At 38.4% G+C, this 18848-nt stretch overlaps 1 pseudogene; it reads left to right on the forward strand.

Moving 5' to 3' along the window:
- The first annotated feature begins 9827 nt into the window (after window positions 1–9827).
- On the forward strand, window positions 9828–16786 carry LOC149247856 (major pollen allergen Lol p 11-like; annotated as a pseudogene).
- Window positions 16787–18848: the final 2062 nt, after the last annotated feature.

Genomic DNA, 18848 nt, shown 5'->3' on the forward strand with positions numbered 1-18848 from the left:
ACCCGAAAGGAAAACTTCATAAACAAGATCAACATAAAATAAATTCAATGAATCTAACAATGCTTTGGAACTTAACACACAACATTTAGAGGTCTAGGCTAGAGACGTATTCCGGTGTCGTAAAGCCTGGTAACTGTTGTCCTCACTGATGGTTGGGTGATTCCTCCACTTTGAGACGATAAGTGCCAGTACGGACTTGTGCTCCCACGTACCGTCGAGTATATTTTGGGAGACCCCTATAGGCTTAAATCATTTATCCATAGGAAGTCGTGTCTGCCGCCCTATCGATCGCAATGCACTGAACACAACATTCGGGAAGATTGACTGCCATAACATAAAAAGTATTTTGCAGTTTTGCGATTGGTTTGGTACTCCCTCTACCTAGATCTCCAGAGAAGTCCCTTTCGTTCCTTTTTAGACTCCTTCACGGAAAATGTCCATCTGAGCACTTGTCACTTCAGGCTCATTAAAAATCGAAGGAGACTAGAGTCATCTTTTGTTTTTTCTAGACTCTTAAAAACTGAAAAAACAAGTTGTGTCAAAGCGTCTAAAAATTTATTTTAAACGGAATATTCATTACCCCTTTCCTACGTTGGTCTTGGGTTGAGAAAATGGATTCCACCAACCAAGGAATTCCCCTTGGAGGAAATCCTAGTCCCTTCTCCTCTTGGGGAGATGTTGGTGCACCCCATATGGCCACATTGTCGCTTCCAGGACTGACAATTGGTTTGCCTGTATGGCTCTTCTCAACCTCTGTCGTTCAGAACACCACTATTCCTGAACAATCGAATCAACAATTAGAGGAGTCCAGAGTTACCCACCAACCTTCTACTTCCTCTAATTATTCCTCTCCTCCTTCGTGTTCGCTTGATGGGGCTGGTAAAGCCAAAAGTCAAGTTCCTAAGGAGAAGAAGGAAAGGAAGAAGAAAGAGAAGAAGAAGAAGGAGCCGAAAGCGAATGGGGGCAAACAAGTGTCGTCTAACGAAAATCCACACACTGCACCAACCAGGCCTAAATCGCCATGTGTCATTTGCAAAGGAGACCACTTTCACAGAGATTGTCCTTGCATCCCTTGGATCTTAAGGGACTGGTCTCCTCGTTTGCACAACCCAGTGTCGTCAACCTCTGATGATCATGTTGAAAACACACTGTCAACTAGTGAAAGTGAAGCCCAAGGACAAAAAGGAAAATATAGATTTCCTTGTAAACTGTGCGAAGGCGATCATGCCATCCACCGTTGTCCCTTCTTAGACGAAGCTAAAAGAGTTTTGGATGATCGTCTGGTTTCACCGTTACGACTTCCTCCTGGATATAAAAAACTCTTGCTCAGTCCGTCACTAGTTGAAAATTCGGCTGACCCGCTCAGGTGGTCGGCCGATGCATCTGTCATTGAAGATGAACCATATGAATCCATACCAGACGAAAGTCAAAAGGTCGAGGCGGTAGTTGACCCGGTCTTGCCTTCAGAGGTTCCATCTTTAGATGATACAATCACTGAAGAGAACAAGGATGACACCGTCCAAATTCTTTTCATAAGCACAGACTCCAACGGACATGGGGACAATTTACCCATTCCTCTACCGCAGGAAGGAAGTTCGTCAGAGTCATACCTGGCCGTCTATTCGGTCCCACCTCCAAGCAACCTAGTTGTCTCCTTTGACTGGAATCAACTAGGCAGACCCCGTTTACCAGCTAGTGTACCATTCCGAAATATTGTTCAAATATATAGAATGGTTATGGCTGGTACCATCATAGATGAGGGGGCTTCTGTGAGTATCCTTTCCTCAACTGCTTGGAAAGCGCTTGGTTCGCCATCACTTTTGCCTGAGATGAGAAATATAAAAGGCTTTGATAAAGGAACCAGTCGACCGTTAGGGATCCTTCCCGATGTGCCCATAACATTGAGAGGGAAAACCGTTCACATGAATGTAATGGTAGCTCAAGGACCCCTGGATTACAATCTACTCCTTGGACGAGACTATATTTATTGCATGGGAGCTATTGTCTCCTCACTCTTTAGAGTAATGTGTTTTCCGCACGAAGGAAGAGTGGTCAAGCTCGTGGACCAGCTTTCATTTCCTAGATCATACAGAGCAAATAGTCATATACCATCCCTGAATGGTCTTTTCACGCAAGAAATGTCTCAATCTCCAGTCCGTCCTCCCGATGAGCGGGAGTGATTCGGAGGGATATGACTGAAACCCAGGGGGCATGCACCCTAGTCTGCCTCGGCAGGAAAACTTCGGGTATAGGGTAGGTTTCCGTGGGAGAATATGACTAGTCTGTACCCCCGTCTGTGATTGGAAGAGGGGGTTATTCTAGAACAAGATTCTCTTGTCAAAATTATGTGAGTTGGTGGGCATCACCGAAGAATTGTTTTGTTTACGGCGTAAATAGAACAATCTTTGGTAACCTGTAAGAGGTAGGCCTCTCTCGGTAAAACAAATGTTTTAACGGACTAAAGAAGTGGTAACCTTGAAACTCTATTTTATACCTGGGGGCATGCAAACCTTTTGGAGTGCAAACAAAGAGCGATCATTTATCTGTTTTTTGGATTGGTCATTTCCTAACTTGCATAAAGAAAGGATGTGGGGAAAAACTCTAAAAGTTGTCGTTTTTATATGGGACATTCTTATCACAAGACTGGATTAATCGAGCAGTTTTAGCACATAGTTCAAGCTCGTTAAAAAATAAACATAAGACATGAGCAAATGTTTCCACCGGCGTTTAAGCTCATTAAAAAATGAACTATTCCTCAGTAAATAACCATCGTGAATGTAGTACTTCAGCCGTTAAAGCCTTGGTCATGTTTGCACCGTCACCTCCACTTTTCATTGGCCGATCATTCACCTCCATTTGATTGTTTACCCATTTTGAGGAACAGCTGCGAAGAGTGATTTCACTAGCCATCCTTGTGACACTACCGTGATTGGAAAATTCCAAACCTTACCTGGAATCAGCTGCTACCCGTTTTATCACTCGTTCCTCAAAAGACGAGTCTCCCTTAAGCTCTTTTCAACTGACTTGTAAAATATGAAAAGATTGTCGAGCCATTGGCCTCTCCAGCTCGTTAAAGGGACAAGAAGTGCTATCCCTCCTCTAGATTTTAATCTTTTTGGACCTCAGGGATTATTACACAAAAAGATCGAGCGCTTTTTTTGTTCGGCTCGTTAAAACTATCGAAAATTCATCCCTTCTGTATTGTTTTATACTTTTTCGGACTTAAGGGATTAGATGACGAAAAAGGAATTTTGGAGTTACCTTTACGTTCCTTTTCAGACTCTCTAAAATTGAAAAGGACCGAGTTATCTTTGTTGTTAAACTTGTTAAAAATATTAATAGCGACAAACTTGTCTTTAGACGAGAACGAGTTTCACTATCGCTAGGCTCGTTAAAACATAGCGATGGGTTTGCCTGAAGGGAAAATTATAGAACAAGCATATGTTATCCTCCTCAAGCTTCACAAAAATAAAGAGGTACTGGTCAGCAATGACTAGGGAAAAATTGGGAAGAAAACTCAAAGAAACTTTGTTGGTACCAACTCGCTCTTGAACATGACACTTCCACTCCGTGTCCGAGTCGGGTTGGGTTGTTTCATTCACCGGTCACATCACCATGGTCACGCCATACCATCCACATTTGGGATTAATGCTACCAATCCATCACATCAGTGTCGCCGATATGTTCAAGAGAAGTCATCCAGAGAAGTCACCTGTGTCTCACCCACTACCATACATTATACTCCATTCTTTCATGACTGCCACCCTGAACCTTATATCACCAGATCGTTTTCACCTCCATCAAAATCATTTGCTCCGTTCTGTGTCATTGATGTGGGATTCATTAAGGCCCTCCTGTGATGGATCACTTCTTGTCGACATCAGCTCATTATCCAAGAAGTTGATCTAGGAACACCCCATTCAGTACTTTGAAGCTTGCATGCCTCAATGGCAAGTTTCTCACTTCCGGCGACAGGTTTACATCAATGGCCTTCGACCGAAAGATTTTGCGTGGTGTTCAACGCCAAGTCCTTTATTCACACCACATGAATTGTACTGCAGTACCTTGAGGGTCATTATCATTATCGGCGATTCCTCTCGCGCTTGTTAACAGTTTACATCATTGACTGATAATCAAGCGATGTCTTTCCATGTTCGACTTTAGAACATTTCTCACATGGATCGACTTGTACTTCGAGTGAAGATTGGATGAGATTGAAGACCCCGAATCTAGTTTCATCCATCCAGGCTGCGATATATATTTAGGGGAATAAAGACATTAAATGTATAGCATTGCAGCACAGATAATCATCCTACCAAAAGGATGATGGCTCTATCAGAATCATCAGTCTACACTCAGACGATTGTCTCTCCTATGTACATCAGAATGAATTTATAAAGCTGAGCATGGGAATGCCCACCTCAGCTAGATCATGAAAATAGTATGAAGATAATGTATTGTATTGTATCTTATTACAGGTCTCCTCCCAGCATTGAAAGAACTTCGGATCCTCATAATAAAGCATTTCACCCGACACCAAAAGGTTAACGGCCTCATACTTTAGGGGGCAACCGTTATAGACATTTTTGTGCCCTACAACTCCAAGCATGAAATGTCCATAAACCAAGGGCTCCTAAGTCCCTAAAAGTGTTGTTCTAACCCCTAAAAGAACAAGTTCAACAGATTACATCTTCTCTCAGAAGTTCTCCACCAGGCACTACTCAGAATTGGTCAAAACAGGATCATTGCAGTTGCTCCACTGGCTAGGTGCGTTGCATCTCACCCAAATGCACTGTGAGGGTGCGTTTCATTTCAAAACTCCCTTCTGTAGGGTGCGATGGGAGAGAAATGACAAATGGCAGTGTCATTCCGCGAGGTGGAGAGGCAATGGAAGCTTCCAGAATCTTCTCCTGTGACACTTGCCTCACTGAATTCGACCAAGGATGAGTAAGAGGCCCTCAGTCTCCAAGTGGAAGCAATAACTGACAGAGAGAAGACACTAATCAAATCACAAGCTGACTCATCCTCCTTACAGATATCTATATATGGATCCCTCATCCCAGAGATCCAGAGGCTGGAATTTTGCATATTGTAAGGAATTGCTGTTGGTTTCTAGAGACAAACATCAGATTGTTGGGTGATTTATGCTTTGTTTTAGGTGAAGAGGGGCTTCTTTGCTGGGAGGTTGATGCTGGGTCGGAACCACTGGTTGTAACTCCTCTTGGATCTTTTCTTGTTTATCAATAAAAACTATTTGAGTTCTCCTCCATGCTTTTGTATCATTGATGCTTGTTACATTTGTATGGTTAACTTAAATCTAATCCTAAGCTGTTTATGAATATAGATCCATGTCTTTGTATAGTGGTCTTCTTCTGTGATCTTACAGGTACTTTGTGAAGCTGGGCATGCAAAGGAGGCTGGAGACTATCAAAGAAGAGAGGGATTGGATCAAAGGATTAGCGAAAGACACAGGTTGGTTCTTTCTATTCCTCTCTAACTATAATTCATAAAGGAAATACAAAAGTAGTTTTTCTCTGTTTGTTTCTAAGGCAGATGTCACACCTTAGTGGGATAGAGCAGTTCTAAATAAACACTTTTCCCTGTAACAACCCTGTGGAAGAAGATGGACACACAGTTGAACTTCAACTTCGCTTATCATCCACAAATGGATGGACAAACAGAGGTGGTGAACAGAAGTTTCGGAAATTATAAGGAGTCTAGTGGGAGAAAATTCATGTATGTTGGATCGGGTACTTGTCCAAGTAGAATTCTCTTACAATGACTCACCAAACTGAAGCATAGGAAGCAGTCCTTTTCATATTGTGTACATAATGCAACCCCGAGGAGTGCATGAACTGCAAGACTTGGGACAGCTAGAGAAAAGAAGTGTTGATGGGGAAGACTTTGCAAGGGCAATTAACAACCTACATGAGCAGGTGAAAATGAAATTACAGGACAACAGTCAAAGGTACAAGCAAAAAGCAGATCTGAAGCGACGTGAGGTAAAATTTAATGTTGGAGATCATGTTATATCGCATCTGCATAGGGAAATATTTCCTAAGGGCACATACAATAAGCTGAAATTCAAAAAAATTGGACCTTGTAAAATTCTGCGCAAATTTTCTGCCAATGCTTATGAATTGCAATTACCTCCAGGTATAGGAATATCGCCCATTTTTAATGTGGCAGATTTATTCCCATACACTGCCAGTCTGGAAGAGTATAGTTCAACATAGCCAAAGTGGGACACCCAAGAAGGAATTGGTTCATGGATAAGACAAATGCCTACGGCTCAACCACTTGAAATCGAAAAAATTCTTGACACACAAGTGGCTAGGTGGAATCGGAGAAAGGAGTACCTACAATACTTCGTCAAGTGGAAGAACCGCCCTATTGAGGACAGTTTGTGGCTTAATGCCGAATAGATACAACGTGCAGGGTATTCTATCAAGGAGCTCATGGACTGGAGCCATGATTTTTCACCTACCCCGGGAGTGTGATGCATGAGCATCCAACTCAAGGAAGGACATGGCAGGAGTTTGTCTTGTTCAAAATAGTTTGAGTTTCATTAGTTTTATTATTGTTTAGGAATGGCTATCTCAGCCAATGACAATGGTTTCTTACATAATTGTTTTCTTTCTTTTAGTTTTATTTAGAATTTGTTTTAATTTACAAAGCAAGAAAAGACAGTTATTCAGGAACTATTTTAATGTAACCATATTATTTAACCACTGGCAGTTCTGCTAACTGCCAAGTGTTCTCTACAAAACAGAAGGACAAAGCAATGGATGTAATCTTCTTTTTTTTCCATCATAGAAGAAATATAGAGAAAACACAAAAAACTTTTCTGGATACAAAGACATCTGAAACCATTCATGCTGCAATACTAAATTCATTCCTATTTTATATTGTTGAAATTATTTCTCTTTTCCCATCAACAAAGCTAAAAATACACAAGTGAACAACAAGCATAAAGGCGAGGAGAGCTGTTGGACAAACCATAGTGCCAACAGAACGAAGATACGAAGGGGCCGAGCAAGCTATTGTTACAGAGACAAGCTTCAGGTACCGAAATCAAACACATTCCAAATTTCCATTGCAGAATGTAAACAAATGAATTTCCAGTAAAAATACAATCATAAATATATATATTTGTCAAGAAGTCAAAACATTACAGCGCATTGGTCAAGGACCAGCAAACAATGTCAAAATAACCAGATTACAAAACCCTCGCAAGGTCATTACAGGGCCATTTAAATACATGTATAAGTTATAAACAACAGAGTTGCACACATACGGTGAAGCCACAGGTGCATTGCCGAGAACTGCAGAAATCAAGCCTGACTATAACCATAACTCATAAAACCCCATGAACAATCATCCCTTGAAGAAAAAATAAATAGATATCAAGGGACAACCCTACCTATTTGAGGTGTAGGAGACTGGCACAAGGACCATGAGTAGGCCATCGTCCACCTGCATAGGCCACCCAACAGGGCATTGGAAATTAGCACGAAGGAAGTCACAACCATAGCAACAGAAAACAACCTGAATAGAGAGGGGAGCTGTGGAAACTTACGAGGGCAGCGTCAATCTTGAGCAAGCCACCAGTGGAACCACGGAGCCGGAGGTCGCAACTACAGAGTTTCCCGTTGCTACAGTAGAGCACAGGAAGTCAACTCCTAAATGAAGTGCAGTAAAGAGAAATAGCAGAGAAGGAGAGCATACCTTCAGGAAATTGTTGAAAGGAAACCGGAAGTGGAGCGACCCCATAGTTGCAACCTGTAGCAAAAACACACAACCATTAACTTGTGAAGACAGTGCACGGAGAAGAAACGAATGACCTGAAACTGAAACTGTGAAAACAAGCAGAGCTGAGTAGAAGTCGACAGAGGGAACCGATACCGAGGGTTTCACACCCCGTAACCAGCATAGAACGAGCACAGAACGAGCGAGGCATCGCTCACAAGTAGAGACCCACATCATATAGCAGACCAGGCATAGCCAGAATGAAAACGAAGACAATGACAGAGTAAACCCTCGCACAACAGACCCCGGAACCTCACCAGCAGCATAGCAGCACAGGAAAAACAAACAATGCCAAATGAAATGAACAGCTAGTGTTTCGAGGCATAGAAGGAGCGGGAAGGAGCAGAGCCCAAGACTTGGACACATGTCCTCATCTCCACACACCAACAGTACACCGCATTAAAGTCAACCAACCACCATATAATAAAACAAATCAATCAACGCATATATCATTAACCATCATAGTTAACACTTAGCTGAAGGTCGTAGGGGCTGGTCCCATCACTTTAATTTAGCATTTTTTATCAATATCCACAGTGGCAAGTAGTTGTATTTGAGTTCCATGCCCCTCAGTGGTGCTCATGTTTGCTACTACATTCATGCATACAACTTCGTCGGTTGAATTTCCACTAATGGAATCAATACCTTGTTGAATCCCTTTGTTTAAAATTGTGTTATTTGCTAATATTCGCGTGTATTTTTCTGTAAATTCAATCTAACTCATAGTGCCAATGCATTGTTATAACTCCACAAGTTGAATTTATACAAATGATGTGAGTACATTTTTTAATGTGTTAGACTCAGATTTTGGCTAAAGACGCATATCTACAAGTAGCCAAAATTGAGTTTAATTACCTCATTGAATTTCTGAAAATTCTATATTTGAGATCATGATGAAATACTCCATTGTACAAAGGTTAATTCAATCCATCAAATTATCCAATAGTACCATGGAAACTTTTATTTGGTTACCTTATGTCCTAAATACTTTCACCTTCCTTTTCTCACCATCAATGATCAAATTTGAAGCACATGTTTAATTTAAATTAAAAGGTTAGATCCATCCATCTCTTTATGATGAAAAATTAAAAAAAAAATGTATTTTAATTAATGTGTCAACAAATACACACTTCATTTCCCTAATCATTTCCCTAATGAGAGTGTTAATGGTCTCAATAAGGATGCCTTAGAGTTGAGCCCACCACCCTTAAACATGATAGATATTTATGTTAAGAGGGCATAACTCACCCCCAACATGCAAGAACATGCATGCCACCATATGGCTTATAGGATCCAAAAATATGAGTTTATGGCTCCGAAAAAAGATGTTTATAGCCCAGCTCAAGCGGACCACCCTTAGACATGATGGACATGCAAGGGCATGCATGCCACCATATGACTGGTATGTTCCAAAAATTCAAGTTTATGGCTCAGAAAAAAGATATTTACAGCGAGGCTCACGCAGAGCAGGTAACCATACGACTTGTAAGATCCAAAAATTTATGTTTATGACTCTGAAAAGAGATGTTTATAGCCAGGCTCACGCGGAGCAGGGACACTCTAATCGTTATATCTTACTCGGAAAATATGTTCATAATCACCGGCTTACATGTTCGGGCCAAAACCAATAAACAAATAAATAAATATATATATATATATATATATATATATATATATATATATATATATTATATATATATATATATATATATATATATATATATATATATATATATATATATATATATATATATATATAGATATATATATATATATATATATATATATATATCTATATATCTATATATATATATATATATATATATATATATATATATATATATATATATATATATATATATATATATATTACACCATTCTCTTCGCTCTTCCACACTCAGACTAGGAATCATTCATACATACATATATAGGTGCTTTGTGTTGTTGCTTCTTTCATTCCTAATCCAACCAGTATTTTAATCTTTGTTGCTTCTTTAGGCGAGGTGGGTATCCGAACAATGGCCAAACTATCTGCTCTCTGTGGCTTGATCGCCCTTTTTGCCTTGTTGGGTGTTGCCAATGCTCATGCTAGCCATAACTTTTATGTTACGGGCAAGGTTTACTGCGATAACTGTGCTGCTAGATTCCCCACCATGATTTAACCTGCCATCTCTGGTAAGCCAGCAACCACCCATCTTGCATATTTTTTCAATTTGTTTTGCAGTTTTTGTAGATTGTATTCATTTGGGAACCCATATTTTCTTATTGAAAAGATATGAAATAATAGATCTAGTTTTAAGATCCTCCATGTGGAATGCTATTTGTAATTTTCTGAATAGATCCATTCTTCCCTTTCGCTATTGTTTGGTTTTGATATTTTGAGTATGTGTGCTGCACAGGTGCCACTGTAGCCGTTGAGTGCAAGGATCCTGCGGGTAAGAGATTGTTATATAATGAACAACACACCGACAACGATGGGCTTTTCAGTATCGCTATTAAGGGTGAGCACAAGCACGAAGCGTGTGAGGAATTTATAGTGAGAAGCCCAACCTCATGCAACCTTAAAACTGATAACAGCCGAGGTCTAGTTTACCTAACTCACAACAATGGGATTGTTGAAACTATACTTTCAACTGTCGTACAACAGCATTAAAACAGCAACCGTAAAACTACTCCAGAAAACTGCTGAGCCTTATCGCACCGTCTTTCACAAGTTAGTGGTTTTCCTCTGAGGGGCTCCGATACTGTACACCATTCGACGTGTGTCCACGGTACTTTTTGCAAAACAGCTTTTTATCGGGACGTAACGTTTGTTTTCTTTGGGTAAGCGATATTCGTCTGATTGCAAGGATGGATGATGTCTGTTGATTAAACCAAAGTTAATGTACATGATTGCAGCAAATGAATATTGCGTGAAGTGAATGTTTTTGACCTCCAGTAAAACAATAAGTAAAATTAATTGATGGTCGTAAATGTAGGTAAAAGATTTATGTTATTTTGTATGGGAGTATGGGTGTAGTTTTTTTTACGGAAAAAGTAAAAACATATATGTAAGTTTTTTTTTATTGTTGCATGAGTAATGTAATATGTTTTTTTTTTAGTTGACTATTGTAATGCAAGGAAAAAAAAAGGCACAGCAGTGCGAAACAAAACCAGAGCAGAGGGCGAATGTAATTTTGTTAAAAAAGGGAAATGCAATGTAAACGCAGTAGCGTGAGGGAAATATATGCAGCAGCGCATATGTATTTTTTGTTGATTGAAATGTAATGTGAAGAATGGATATGCAAGAATTTTTTTTATTTTATAGCAACAAATGTAAATGAAAAATTTACACACAGCAGTGTAAATATTTTCAAAAGGAGACAGAGTAATTTTTGTTGAAATGTTCTTGGTGTAATCCCTCAGCCAGAGGAAGAATATTTTTGTAACAACAGTTGTCTTTGATTAATGAATACAAAGCTTTTGTGGGTGTGTGTAATACTCTGTTCTTAGAAAATAATTTGTTTATAGCTTCCCCGTGTTAAGATCCTATGGCAAAAACAGAGCATTGTTCTCTGTTCTGTTATTTTGTTTTGGAATTTACCAGAAAATTCCCAACAGTGGTATCAGAGCTTGTCCAGGGTCTTTGAAGGTGTCAAAGAAGCTAAAGGAAGGTTCTTTTGCTGCAGCAGCCTCTCCAGCAGAGTGAAGACTTAGTCAAGGTATTTCTCAAAGTTTTTTTTTGTGATACTGCTAAAGAAACAGTCAGTTATTTTAAATACACAGTCAAATACTTGAAGCATAGCTGAGAGTGCAAGGATGGCCGGAACCAACACTAGCATGGGTATTTTTAATACTCAGCTCCCATAGTTTAATGGGAAAAACTATGACTATTGGGCAATAACCATGAGAGCCCTGTTTGCTTCTCAAGATTTATGGGAATTAGTTGAGGATGGTTTTGAAGAACAAGGAGATGAAGATGAGTTTAATAGATTAACTCAGGTAGGGAAAGATCTATTGAAGAGAAATAAGAAAAAGGATTCCAAAACCCTCGTATTTTTATATCAAGAAGTGCATGAGAGTGTGTTTCCAAGGATAGCAGAAGCCAAGAGATCCAAAGAAACATGTAAAACTCTCAAGACAACCTATCAAGGCATGGAGAAAGTGAAGACAACAAAACTACAGTTGCTGAGGAGAGATTTTGAGAACCTGTGCATGAAGGAGTCAGATAATATTGACTCATTCTTCACACATGTGATTGGTCTAGTCACACAGATAAGGTCTCATGGAGAAACTCTTGAAGAAAGGAGGATTGTGGAGAAACTGTTGAGGTTCCTACCCTCAAAGTTTGATGTGATTGTCATCACCATAGAATAGACAAAGGATCTCACAAAATTTTCAGTTGATGAACTTCATGCATCACTGATAACACATGAGCAGAGATTGAATAGAAATGAAAACTCATCTCTAGAGTAAGCCTTCAAGACCCAGATGTCTTTTGGAAGAGGAAGAGGTCAAGGCAGAGGGAACACGAGAGGAAGAGGCAGAAGCCAAAATAGAGGTGGAAGGAACAGTCCAGCAAATGCTCAAGGAAGAGGCAGCAATCCAAATCAGAACCAAGGCCAAGGCAACAACCAACAAAGTGGACATCATCATGCTGAAGGACAAAGGTATGAAAAATCCAATGTCCAATGTTATTATTGTAAAAAATATGGGCATTATTCAAATGAATGTAGGAAGAAGCAGCATGATATGAGTAACAGATCAAGTGCAAATATCACTAGAGAAAATATCAGCCAAGATAATGTGTTGTTAGCTTGTAATATGGCTGAAACAAACAGTGATGATATATGGTTTCTAGACTCCGGTTGCAGCAACCATATGACAGGAAACATAGCCCTGTTTTATGCTTTAGATCAAAATGTGAAATCACAAGTCACACTTGGGACTGATAGTAAAATTTATGTTATGGGAAAAGGAGAAGTAAAAATATTGACAAATAAAGGTGAAAAGAAACCATAGCAGATGTCTATTATGTTCCTGGAATGAAGTGTTACCTCTTAAGTATTGGATAGCTTGTTCAAAAGGGATATAATGTTTTCTTTGTGAATGATGTATGCACCATCATGGATAGAGCACCCAGCAAACGATGTATTGCTGAAGTGAAGATGACGAGGAACAGGATGTTCCCTCTCAGAATAAAGGCAGATTTAAAAAATAAAGAAGTAATTGCAACAATTACACAAGAGGCTTTCCAAAGTGAACCAAAGGATGAAAATTGGTTGTGGCACTTGAGATTTGGACATCTAAACTTTGGAGGTCTTAACTTGTTGAGTAGAAAAGGAATGGTAAGAGGATTACCATTGATAGAGAAACTAGACAGCCTTTGTGAAGGTTGTATCTTGGGGAAACAACACAGAGAAAGTTTTCCATCTGGGAAAAGCATAAGGGCAAAAGCACCCTTAGAGATTGTCCACCCAGACTTATGTGGACCGATGCAAACTCCATCACTAGCAAGCAGCCAATATTTTGTAACATTCATTGATGATTTCACCATAAAGACTTGGGTTTATTTCATGAAGAACAAAAGTGAAGTGTTTGAAAAATTTTGAAATTTCAAAGCACTTGTAGAAAACCAAAGCAGGCTGCATATCAAAGTTTTAAGAACTGACAGAGGAGGTGAGTATATCTCCAATGAATTTCTGTGTTTTTTTAGAGAAAAAGGAATCCATAAGCAGTTTACAACTAGGTACACCCCGCAGCAAAATGGAGTTGCTGAAAGGAAGAACAGGACAATCATGGATATGGCAAGGAGTATGTTAAAGGCAAAGAATTTTCCAAATGATTATTGGGGTGAAGTTGTACATTGTGCAGTATATATTTTGAATAGATGCCCAACAAAAGCTGTCATGAATAGAGTGCCAGAAGAAGCATGGACTGGGAGAAAGCAAGGAGTCACCCACATGAAAGTTTTTGGTTGTGTGGCTTATGCACACATTCCAGATCAGCTAAGGAAGAAGTTGGACAGCAAAGGGGAGAAATGTATTTTCATTGGTACAGTGAGGAATCCAAAGCTTACAGGTTGTATATCCCATCTACCAAGAAGATTTTTGTGAGCAGAGATGTTCAATTGTTAAAAATTGAACATAGAGAAAACAATGAATGTTAAAAATTGTTGGTCTCATGATGAAGATGATGAGGAGATGGCTGAAATACATCCCCAAATAGCAGCGCCAACACAAGAACAACAAGGGACACCCTTGAGAAGAAATGAAAGTGCTTCTACAAGCACACCACAAGGAGGAAATTCAAGTGATTCTTCAAGAACTTGTACACCAAATGAAAGAGGTAAAAAATTCAGAAATTTAAGTGACATTTATGATGAAGGTATGAATTCTTTGTTTGCTTTATATTTTCATGTTGATGATCCTATTCATTTCGAAGATGCAATTAAGGATAGGAAATGGATAGAAGCTATGGATGAGGAGATCAATGCCATAGAAAGAAACAAGACATGGGATTTGGTTGAACTACCAAAAGGAAAAGAAGTCATTGGAGTCAAATGGGTTTACAAGACCAAGAGTAATGCTGAAGGCAAAATAGAAAGGCACAAGGCAAGACTACTTGTCAAAGGATATAAGTAGCAGTATGGGATAGACTATGAGGAAACTTTTGCACCGGTTGATAGAATGGAAACCGTGAGAGCAGTGTTGTCCATAGCAGCACAAAACAAGTGGAAAGTTTACCAAATGGATGTGAAGTCAGCATTCCTAAATGGAGTGTTAATGGAGGAGGTTTACATAGAACAACCTCTAGGCTATGAAAAGAAAGGGCAAGAACACAAATTTTGCAGATTGAAGAAAGCTCTTTATGGGCTGAAGCAAGTACCAAGAGCATGTTACAGTAGGATAGATTCCTATGTACTGGAAAATGGATTTGAGAAGTTTGAGGGAGAACCCACCCTCTACATCAAAGAAAAGGGTGGTAAAATATTAATTGTTGTGTTATATGTTGATGATGTTATTTTCACAGGTAATGATGATTACCTTATTGAAAATCTCAAAACAGTCATGAAAGAAGAATTTGAAATGACTGACATGGGTTTGCTGAGATACTTCTTAGGAATAAAAGTAGATCAAAATGAAAATGGGATTTTTATCTCACAAGAAAAATATGTTAATGATGTATTGGAGAGATTCAATATGCAGGACATCAAGGCAGCAATCACTCCCACAGTTATGGTTAAAACTCAGCAAAGAAGACAACAACAAGGATTTTGATCCTAGTTTGTACAAGAGCATAGTTGGCAGCCTAATGTATTTGACTGCAACTAGGCCAGATATAATGTTTGTTGTTAGTTTAATTTCCAAATTCATGGAGAGGCCAAAAGAAGCACATTGGCAGGCAACAAAAAGAATTTTGAGGTATGTTAAAGGTACAAAAAGGTTTGGCATTTTATATACTACTTTAGAATGTTCATATTTAATTCGATACACTGATAGTGATTGGGATAGAAGTGTAGATGATTAGAAAAGCACATCCGGTTATGTTTTTCATATGGGTTCAGGAGCCATTTCATGGGCTTCTAAGAAACAACCTATTGTAGCACTGTCTACAACAGAGGCTGAATATGTGGCAGCTACAATAGCAGCATGTCAAGCAATTTGGATGAGAAGAATGTTAAGGAGCTTAAGCCAAGAGTAGGCAAAAGGAATGGTGATTTTTTGTGGCAATAGCTCAGCTATTGCATTATCAAAGAATTTGGTGTTTCATAAGAGAACGAAACACATTGACATAAGGTTTCATTACATCAGGGAATTGGTAAACAATGGAGAAATTGTTTTAAAACATTGCAGGACTCAGGAACGAGTTGCAGACATTCTGACAAAGCCATTAGACCAAAAAAAAATTGAATTTTTGAGGAAGTGTTTGGGTATGACTGATAACCCAACAGTTGAAATTAAAGGGGAGTGTTGAAATTATACTTTCAACTACCGTACAACAGCATTAAAACAGCGACCATAAAACTACTCTAGAAAATCGTTGAGCCTTATCGCACTGCTTTTCACGAGTTAGTGGTTTTCCTCTGAGGGGCTCTGATACTGTACACCTTTCGACGCGTGTCCACAGTAATTTTTTCAAAACAACTTTTTATCGGGACGTAACGTTCGTTTTCTTTGGGCAAGTGATATTCATCCAATTGCAAGGATGAATAATGTATGTTGATTAAACCAAAGTTAATGTACATGCCTGCAGTATGTAGGTAAAAGATTTATGTTATTTTGTACGAGAGTATGGGTGTAGTTTTTTTTATGGAAAATGTAAAAACATATATGTAAGTTTTTTTTTATTGTTACATAAGTAATGTAATATGTTTTTTTTTTAGTTGACTATTGTAATACAAGGAAAAAAAAGGCATAGCAGTGCGGAACAAAACCAGAGCAGAGGGCGAATGTAATTTTGTTTAAAAAAAGGGAAATGCAATGTAAACGCAGCAGTGTGAGGGAAATATATGCAGCAGCGCATATGTATTTTTGTTGATTGAAATGTAATGTGAAGAATGGATATGTAACAATTTTTTTTATTTTACAGCAGTAAATGTAAATGAAAAATTTACACACAGCAGTGTAAATCTTTTCAAAAGGAGACAGAGTAATTTTTGTTGAAATGTTCTTGGTGTAATCCCTTAGGTAGAGGAAAAATATTTTTGTTACGGCAGTTGCCTTTGATTAATGAATACAAATCTTTTGTGGGTGTGTGTAATACTCTGTTCCCAGAAAACAATTTGTTTATAGCTTCCCTGTGTTAAGATCCTGTGGCAAAAACAAAGCATTGTTCTTTGTTCAGTCATTTTGTTTTGGAATTTACCAGAAAATTCCCAACAGGGATCAATTCGTACGAAAGAAAGATTGGGCCTTTTGCCTTCAGATCTACAACAAACGACCCTCCTTGTCAGGCTCTGTTGGTAGAATATAACATATATAATGACTCTGACTAGCTTTTATTGCCTCCCCATGTGTTTGTGTCAGTTTTCGTGTTTTCATCGCCTCTTTCTGTTGCTGAGTCTTGATACATGGAGTTGTCTAACCAAGCAGAGGAATTGCTCGAATGGTCAAAACTGGTTGGAATCTGGGTAAAAAAATTTCAAAAAATCTTGTAGAGACAATGTTTGAATCATGTTTTTATGGTGAAAATAAATTCAGCGCCATCAAAAATGTATAGGACACCTAAAATTTTTAAGTTTAGCAATTATAACTTGGATTTACAAAACAATTTGCTGGATTTTCTCCAAATATAACCAAAATTTCCATAACTTTCCGGACAATTCCCCTGACTAGTTAGACTATGGCGTTTCTCATGGGTTCTCCTACCTGAGAATCTGTGCCACCAGTGAATATAAATATAAAATGTTTTAGTGCTTAGGTGGACTATTTATCTATTGTGATGGTATTCATGAATACCTGGATTCATTTGTGATGGTATTCATGAATACCTGGATTCGTTTGTGGCTAAGACTGAGAAGTTGGGAATAATTTCAATTTCATATTCTATATATTTATATGTTTCATTGCCTTTGTCTTTGTCTAAAAATGTGAAAGCTTTCTCTCAATTTGTTGCGTTTTGGATTTTCTGTGGTACAATAAACATAAAAGAATAGCAAACAATGCAAGAAATAGCATGTTATAAGACGAATATATACATTATGCATTTCTATCTACTACTTTGCAAACTGCAGAGAAGAGCCCCATATGCATTGAGCTTCTATGTATTGAATCTAATGGTGTCTTATTTTCGCATATCTTTCTCGAAATTTATGCATTTGTGGTCACTGTCACGAATATCAATCACTAATGTGGGAGAGAATCTAAAGTGTGTTCAACGTGGTGGGATCCCTTATTCTTGATTAGATTTTGCAGAAATAGAGATAAGCCATTTTATTTTTTGGAAATAATAATCCCAACCACCGCAATAAACAACCTGAGAGTAGCCATACATGTCAGACACATTTGCAACCATACCTATCAGACACTTTTGCAGGTTGCATCTCTACTTGAAGACATTTTTGCAAGTTGCGTCTCAGCTTGAAGATACAAGGTTTGAAGTCAAACGCGAACCATTCAGAAACCCAGCAAAGGCATTTAAAGGATTTATGTACTTAGGTAAACAGATATGAGAAAACATTAATTCAACAACCTTGCCCACACTCCAGAAACACCTGCGCGGCTCTCATCACACTCAACAACAACATCAATATTAATTTTTCTCTGTCATGAATTAAATGTAAAATTGTATGTTGAGTTATATATGAATGTAAAAGTTATTTTGTAGTGTTACACTGTGTAGAGAGGTCAGAGAGTAAGAAGTAAGAAAATAGCACAAGTCTATGTGGAGAAAATGGTGGAGCAATTTTTGGTGGGCGCGTGAAAACCATTGTTACTCTGTCTTATTGTGTGTTACTCCGCATAAGTTTAAATCTCTGTAAAATTTTATTTTTCTTGGTGAATGAGCCGCAGTCTCATGTAAATGTAATTTTCATATTTAAGAAATGAATACTAAGTTTTAGTGTGTTGCCCCAAACCTGTATTGTTATTTTTGTTGTGAGTATTCATTAAGTCTCTGGAATAGTTCCTAGGTGCGCAAAATTCAAGTCTGGGAAATTATCCTCACCGTGCGCGAAGGTAGCTCCACGAAATCTGCTTCATGGTGTGTGAACTTAGTTTTGCAAAAGTAGCTTGGTGAAAGACATAACTATTTGCCTCTCCCCTCCACGAAAATGAAAATTAACATAACTCTCTGCCTCTCCTCTCCGCAAAAACGAAAATCAAATTCGCCAAATATTTCTAACATGGTATCAGAGCAGGTTAAACATTGTTAGTGTAAAAACAAGTGTTTTCACTAACAATGAAAATTGTTTTTGAGTGCGCATTGTTTTTTAACATATTTACCACTAGGTAGAATGTTTTTTTTTATGCTCATAAATGGCAACATCAAGCACAAACTTGAATAATACTCAAACACCTCAGTTTAATGGCAAAAAATATGATTATTGTGCTATTACA

This window comes from Pinus tabuliformis, chromosome 7 (genome assembly GCF_031772625.1).
Source record: "Pinus tabuliformis cultivar Carrire ecotype Pingquan chromosome 7, CPIR1, whole genome shotgun sequence".
Lineage (NCBI taxonomy): Eukaryota > Viridiplantae > Streptophyta > Pinopsida > Pinales > Pinaceae > Pinus > Pinus tabuliformis.